Genomic DNA, 8,609 nt, shown 5'->3' with positions numbered 1-8,609 from the left:
CACAATTTTTCTTGGAGAGAAGTCACTCTCTGATTTCCTGTGGTTCCTTTCCTGATAAACTTTACCTCCCTCAAAGGCTGCAGTGAATCCCAGCAACACAGCCTCCTCCTTATGTGATCCTGTTACATCCCCAGAGCAAGCCGGGAATTTTTCACATAATAAAATGTGATATCATGATGCTTGAGAAATGTTGTTCTGTGTGCTTGACGCTGCAGGCCTAAAAATGTTATTTAAATTTACTTCTCCTACGATAAAACAGATAGAACTGAAACAAATCCCTCAATGTGCCTATTACTAAAAGCTGCTATTCTAGTCTAATTTTTTCTTGAGAAAATTGTTTCTTTGCAATTATATTCTCAACCACTGCATGAGCACTGAGCCAAGCAAGACTGAAAATACATGTTTTCTATTTCTAAAAGCAATCAAACAAATTCAGAACTCAGTTACTTTAATATGACACTTTGTTTTATTTATGTTTTCTATAGCTCCTGGTATTCAGACCCATACCACATCCCCAGATATCTCTTGCTGTGGTAAACCACCACATACAACAGGCCAACACAAGGGTATTAAATAAAGGACTATCACTATGGACAGCTCAAGTTCTTTTTACCTGAACTGAGGAAGACCTCTTAATTAGGGGATGTGGTACATCTTTAACCATTTAAATACCACAGAAAGTCAGCCTCTTCTCCCAGGCAACTAGCAATAGGACAAGAGGACACAGCCTCAAGCTTCGCCAGGGGAGGCTCAAGTTGGACATTAGGAAGAATTTCTTCTCAGAAAGGGTCATTAGACATTGGAAGGGGCTGCCCAGGGAGGTGGTGGAGTCACCATCTCTGGATGTGTTTAAGAAAAGGCTGGACATGGCACTCAGTGCAGTGGTCTAGTTGCCATGGTGGTGTCAGGGCAATGGTTGGACTCGATGGTCCCTGAGGTCTCTTCCAACCTGATTGATTCTGTGTGATTCTGTGAAAGCAATGGAGCCAAAAGAAGACCCTTGCCATGCTTGTGGGAAGTACAAATACATCATTTTCCTTCCATATTTAGTTCTTTTATTCTCTTAGCTGCTTGGCTTCAAATATCCCTACTCTTCTCTATTACTACCTGCAGCTCCAGAGGCAGGTAGGAGAGGGCAGCAGATACTCCTGGAGAGGACACAGCTTGACTTCAAAGAAGATGCTTTTCTTTTAACTCCCTCTCTCTCACTATATGGAACAGTGACCAAAAGTAGTTGTCTTTATGAAATTCTGGACTATGCTTTCTTTAAAGTTTTCTGGGACATTCAGCGTGTTCCAGAAGCTGACACACCTAACTTGGTGTTTGCTGCTGTTCATGAAGTGCTTGAAAATTACTGTGGAAAGAGGGTTAGAAACATCTGGGCACATATTCCCCTGGATCTTCAAAGGATCAGGGATCTGCTTCTGCAAAAAAAAAAAAAAAAAAGGAGAAGTAAGGGAATAGTAAATCCAGAAGCAAAGATTCGTGTCAGAATTGTATGTCAGAAGGGACATTGCTGTGCTCGGCTCACGTGACATTTAGTGTAACACAGTCCATATTAATTCAGCTCCAGCTGTTCTGGTCCTTATCTGACTACCCCATCTATTTCACAATGGAGAGGAGTGCAGTCCTTTAGTTAGAGGACAGTGCAAGCCTAGGAACATCAGCTTGAGAATAAATGTAAGCTGGAAATTCAAAGAAAGTTTCTAAACTCTGGAGCAATAAAATTCTAGGATGCCCTCTGATCAGAGGCATGGCAGAAAGAAATCTGACTGCCCTGAGACAGCATGTGAAGAGTTGTCAACAGGGCCATATGAAGTAGTCTGCGATAATTGGATCTGGATTTGATGACACTGGCAATTTCTCCAGCCTTATGCTCCTAATTCATGCTGAGTCCCATGAAGGGAACATGATGAAGATGACTGGAAATGCTTTATATGATAAATTCATCGTTATTTGATCAGTCTGGATTCCACATTTTGACATGGCTGGAGAGAAACATTTCTCGGTACTGATGACATTTGAAATACTTCAGGGGAAAAAAAAAAAGTGGTTATTAATAGCTGTTTCTTAAGTCTACATACACCAGGAAGCAATGCTATTTTTGAAATTATGTGTGCTTCAAAGGCCAGATGTCTTCTGTTGTATTAATGCAGCAAATTTGTTTGTTTATAAAGGTCAATCTATCTTTAGACTCATAGTGGAGAAACCTCAAATGGGAGCCTAATCATCCTATGCTCTGTTTCTAGTTTTTGGAAAGAAGGCAGCACAGCAACAGGATGAGTCTGTTCACTCTAAAATTGGGTTTATCATCCAGAAATGCCCCTCTCTCTCCACCAGAATTCAAGAGAAAATATTAACTAAAACATAGTCATCCCAAACTCCCTAAAAGAACCATGTCCAAAAGATTACTTTTTTTTTCTTTTCTAATTAAATAAGAATTGTATCAATTAATAAACTTAATATTGGGACTATTAGGTTTTATGTCCTAACTTTCTGAGTTTCCTGAGCAAATTTTTTGCTCTAATAAGCATTCCACTGGCCTTATTGATTCAGAGTTCTCAGGACTCAGAAAGACACAGCTCCTGGGATTCATTTTTACCATTCTGCCAAGCAATTAAAACCAGAAATGCATCACTGTTGAATTTTGCAGACAGAGACACTGCTTAGAGCATGGGAAGTTCAAATTATAAATAATTTATAATTTCTCGATTTGGAATCTGTGATAAGGGTATTTTCTTACTAGAAAACAGAAAATAACCACTAAACTCACTTTGGTTTGCCAGTGGCTTTTATCATTATCCAAGAGAAAATTGACTGAGAAAAGAAAATTAAATTACATAATGTTTCCAGGAATAACATAGTAGAACCCATGCCTCTTGCTTCTCTAAGACAACCCCACAATGCTGGCTGATAGATCTTTATGGGGCTGAAAACTAAAATACATTGAAACTTTGGCACAGTAGGACACATTTTTATTCATATTCACATCACTTTGTGCCACATATCAGTCTCAGTACAGTACATTGGCTTTCATAGATTGCCACCTTGTTCCCACACTTATTTGCTCTTTTAATGCACTCTGACTTTGTTTAAATTACTGCTGGATAAAACATTTTGTGCTGCTCTCAGCCTCATCCAGCTGAATACCACTCCTGAAAATGTTCTGTCCTATTTTGCCTTTTATGGTTCCAGACAAGGCGAAAGATGAGCTTATTTCCTCAGGTTTATTAGTAATATTAATAATAATTTGCTTAGTTTTGATTTGAGATTTTTAAAAGAAATTTGCAGTTATTCATTACACTTCCTACAAACCTTGCAAATGAGATTAGCTTTATTTTGGAGATGGGAAGATTGAAAGGTAGAGAAGTGAAGTGTTTGACCAAGGGTCTTTCTGACAAAAAGAGGTTAGCATATCTGATTCCCAAATTGTACTCTGGACACAGAGATGTTTGTCTGGTGATTTGTTCACATGGTAGTATGAACAACTTGGATCACCAGGATCTGGGCTGAACTTTCAGTCAGCAGATACTAGAAATTTCTTGCCTTGTTTTCGACAAGAAAGATAAAATATGGAGAATGTGGGTTGTCAGGTTTCTGACCTCATCCACAGATTTTTTTAAAGCTGAGCTATGTGAACCTGGTGAAAGATTTTCTGAGGAGTTTTGCATTTGGGTTTTCATTTCCATAAATTTGATGATACTCTTTGTTTCTTACACTGATTATTTTTGGCATCAAAAGCTTGCACTATACTCCATTCTCCATAGCATGTTCAGGGCTGCCTGACACTCCTGTTTTCGTGACATAGATTGGCAAAGTAAAGACAATAGTTTGGAAAAAATGATAACACTTACCAATACATACCATAAGAGAAAAATAATGACCACATTATGGTTGCTCTTCTAGTCACTTTATTTAAACAAAGTGTGTCATTCCACATTGTCAGTAATAAATATTCACAAAAAAACCCCGTAAAAATATTTAAGACATATATGAATGAGGTAATTTTAATATTCACTTATATACTTTAAAAAACTCTTTATGAAAGTAGAGTATTTAGATCAGGGCACCAAATTTTCCTTTTGTAGATGTCTGAGCTATGGCTACCTACTTTATTCTAAAGTAAGCAGCTATTTTCTGCTTCAGTTTTTTTTTTCTGCAACTCAGAGATTTTCCTTGGGCTGTGGAGGGAATTCTGCCACCTGTCCAGATAGCTGAGCTAATCATGAGTCTACTATATTAAAGGCAGGCAGCCCAAAGATTACAACTCCAGATCTATAGCCCAGATATGAAAGTTTTCACCTGTGACCTTAGCGTGTGGATTCTCCTGCCTCATTGTTGGTGTACTGCTATATTTCTCAATAACCCAAGACTGAAGAATATAATATCCATCTGACATTTCAAAGAGATTTTAAGTAAGGGTGAACTGCAAATACCTGTGTTTGCCTAGGAGACCAACTTATATGATGCTATATTTGCAAAGACTTTTTTGCATGGAAAAAAAAAAAAGAAAAAAATGCTAATGTCTCATTTATGTCTCCTGACCAGAACAATCTTAGTGGTGCAATTCTACATTGTTCTCAGTCAGACACCTGACTTGATTAACTTCCTGATCTGTAAAACTACCACTTACCTCTGGATCAGTCTAAGAAGTTTTTCATCTGAACACAGCCCCGCTGCAAGTCCTAGGTCTGCCAAGGTCATAAACACATGAAAAAACCCTCCTGAATTCTAAGAAACACTTTATCCCGTTCTGATTCACTTAGTCAACTTTACTGCATTAAAACTCCCTCTGCTTTCTCCTGCTTGCTGCAGTGAGCAAAGGGGTTAAGAACCTAAGCAAAATGAATTATGTAGTTGTTTCACAGGGTTATAATGGAAACTTCAAAGTAATGCCATCAGATATGTTCCAATATACCCTAAAACCACTACTGCCATAACCATGATGAGTGAACACATTGAAATTTGAGGCTAAATTGTGTGACTAATTCTGAGTTTATTGAAATGAACAAGGACAAATGAGGTGCTACTTTCTTTCCCAGATACACAATTTTAGAAGGGCTGCAGCACCTTTATTGTCAGTTTTTAAGCTGTAAATTACATCAGAGATTAGACTTTTCACTCTGGCTATGGCTACTGTTAGGCACCTTGACTCCTTGTGTAGATAGTAAAAAAAAAAAGCAAGCATTTGCATTTTAACATGGTCTGCTACTGTATAAAAAACAGAAACAGCCTCAGGTTTTGGCACCAGGCCACACTATGGCACATTTCTAGGTATATTTCCTATTTTTTTTAAATCATTAATCACATTCATAGTTTACTTTTTATTTGCCTGTTTCTGACCTCACATAACTAGCTCAGCCACATAACCTGGCTAAAATGTTGGGAAATGCTTTTGATGATAAGAATATTCTTTAGCCTGGAGGGCAAGCCATTCTCTTAGGATGTTAGAGAGATGGTTTTAAACACCTGAAGCTAAGGAGGTCCTGAAATTCATGCCTCCCACTTCCTGAGTGAGTATGCAACACATAGTGCTGGGTTATTATGGTAAAGGTATACATTGCCATTTACTTCTCAAGAGAGCCAGTCTTGCACCAGTAGGTTCTGATTTAACAAGGAGTTCAAGGTGGGCTCAGTCCTAAGTGAATTTAAGTCATCAGTAGGTCCAATTACTCTCACTGGCAAGGTACAAGCTTAAAAAGATTGAGTCTACAGATGGAGGTCTTCTATCTATTTATTGAAATTATGAGGAGCTTGCTTTAAAATAATCCCCCTCCCTCCAACTTTATTTGGTGGATTTTCATCTAAAATACATGCAAAATTGCTTCAGAGTTTTACAGCATCAAAGCATATGTGTTCAACATATGTACAATATGAAGAAGTGGAGTGATTAATAATAAACACAATTAACAGCTCACGCATGTGTCGTTTACAAAGAAATAAATATTTATAAAGTAGGAAATGAGGCTAGATTTAGTTTATAAAATATTTAATTCCTTTAGTATATCATCCATGGCACTGAATGGGATGTTCTCAAAAGAGCTGTAAGAGCTGGCTGACATGATTTTGCAAGGTCACTCACAGTTATCTATAAACAGTAATTGTGATTTGTCCCTCATGTTTGGACAAAGATTAATATGATGACAGTGATGATGGAGAACCCAGGGAACTGAAGACATCTCCAGCAATGCAGGAACTGGAAGAATCATGGAGCAAATCCTCCAGCAATCCATTTCCAAACATGCAAAGGAGAAGGTAATTAGGAACACTGAGTATGAATGTATCAAGGATTATTTTAGCCTGGTGAGGAGGAAGCTAGGATGGGATTTGGTTGCAGTCTTCAACTTTTTAAGTGAGTTGTAAAGACAATGGTGCCAAATACTTCTAAGCAGAGTTTGCTGCTAAATCAAGAGGTAATGGCCACAGATTGAGACTCAACAGATTCAGGTTGTACATTAGGTAAAAAAAGATAAAACCCTTCACTAGCAGGGTAGTGCAGTACTGGAACAAATCATCCAGAGAGGTAGTGGTATCCTGCCCCTGGAGGATTTTAGGATTTGGTGAGGCAAAATAATAGTTCATAGAATCATAGAATATGGGTTGGAAGGGACCTCAAGGATCATCTGGTCCAATGTTTCTTGCCAAAAGCACGGTGTAGACAAGATGGCCCAGCACCCTGCCCAGATGAATCTTAAAAGTGTCCAATATTGGGGAATCCACCACTTCCCTGGGGAGATTATTCCAATGGCTGATTGTTCTCATTGTGAAAAATTGTTCTCTTGTGTCCAATCGGAATCTCCCCAGGAGTAGCTTGTACCCATTACTCCTCCTCTTTTCCATGTGACTCCTTGTAAACAGGGAGTCTCCATTTTCTTTGTAGCCACCCTTTAAATACTGGAACATGGTAATAAGGTCTCCCCTAAGCCTTCTTTTCTCAAGGCTGAACAAACCCGATTCTCTCAGCCTTTCCTCGCATGGCAGCCTTCCCAGTCCTTTGATCATCTTTGTGGCCCTTCCCTGGACCCTCTCCAGCCTGTCCACATCTTTTTTTGCATAGCAGGGACCAAAACTGAACACAGTATTCCAGGTATGGCCTGACAAGTGCTGAGTAGAGTGGGATAACGATTTCTTTGTCTCTATTGGTGATGCCCTTGATGAAACCCATCATCCTGTTGGCTTTCTTTGCTGCAGCAGCACACTGTTCATTCACATTGAGCTTGTTGTCCACCAGGACCCCCAAGTCCCTTTCCACTGAGCTGCTTCCCAGCCGGACAGATCCCAGCATGTGCTGTACTCGTGGATTATGTTTTCCCAGGTGCAAGAGCTTACACTTGTCCTTGTTGAACTTCATAAGGTTCTTGTTAGCCCACTCTTCCAGCCTATCCAGGTCTTCCTGCAGGGTAGCTCTCCCTTATGAAGTGTTCACTTCCCCACCCAGTTTGGTATCATCAGCGAACTTCATCAGGGTACACTTGATCCCATCATTCAGATCACTTATGAAGATATTAAACAGGGTTGGGCCCAATGTAGATCCCTGGGGGACCCACTTGTGATAGATTGCCAGTTTGAAAAGGAACTATTTAACTCTGCCCTCTGGGTGTGACCTGTTGACCAGTTCCTCACTCACCGCACAGACTGCTTGTCTAGACCACAACGCATCCGTTTCTCTAGGAGAAGCTGTGGGAATCCATACTGAAAGCCTTGGAGAAATCCAGCTAGACAATGTCCGCTGCTTGCCCCATATCAACCAAGCAGGTTACTTTGTCACAGAAGGGAATCAGGTTTGCCAAGCATGATTTGCCCTTGGTGAATATGTGCTAGCTTTTCCCAGTCACGTGCTTCATTTAACTTGTGATGGCCCCCAGCAGGATTCATTCCATAACTTTCCCAGGGACTGAAGTAAGACTGATGGGCCTGTAATTTCCTGGATTCTCCTTTAAGCCCTTCTTGTAGATGGGGTGACATTAGCTTTCTCCCAGTCTTCTCTGACGTCCCTTGATCTCCACAACTTCTCAAAGATTATGTAGAGCGGCCTCTCAATGACATCAGTCAGCTCTCATAACACCCTCGGGTGGATAATGTCAGGGCCCATCGATTTGTAGGGGTCAATCACCTGTAATAGTTCACATACCAACACTTCCTTCGCTGACAGTGGGACCGTGTTTGCACCAGTCCAGATTTTTGTTCCTGAGGCCTGAGGCTCAACAGTGCTGGTAAAGACAGAGGTGAAGAAAATGTTGAGAACGTCTGCCTTTTCAGCGTTGTTGGTGACTAATTCACCACTCCTGTTTGACAGTGGGCCAATATTTTCCTTCTGTTTCTACTTGTTGTTTACACATCTGAAGAACCCTTTCTTGCGGTTTTTGACATCTCTGGCCAATTTTAATTTGAGCTGAGCTTTTGCTTTTCTAACTGCATCTCTATACACCCTGGCACTACCCTTGTAGTTCTTAATGGGTGTTTGCTTTTCCATCTCTGCTATGCTTGTCTTTTGGTTTTGAGCAGACTCAGAAGCTTGCAGTTAAGCCAAGGGGATCTCTTGCTCCGCCTGCTTCCTTTACCTTCAAAGGGATAAACTGTTTTTGTACTTCCAGGAGAGCATTTCTGAA

The sequence above is a fragment of the Nyctibius grandis genome, chromosome 3 (assembly GCF_013368605.1).
Source record: "Nyctibius grandis isolate bNycGra1 chromosome 3, bNycGra1.pri, whole genome shotgun sequence".
NCBI classification, from domain to species: Eukaryota; Metazoa; Chordata; class Aves; order Nyctibiiformes; family Nyctibiidae; genus Nyctibius; species Nyctibius grandis.
Note: the sequence above shows the minus strand (reverse complement) of the source record.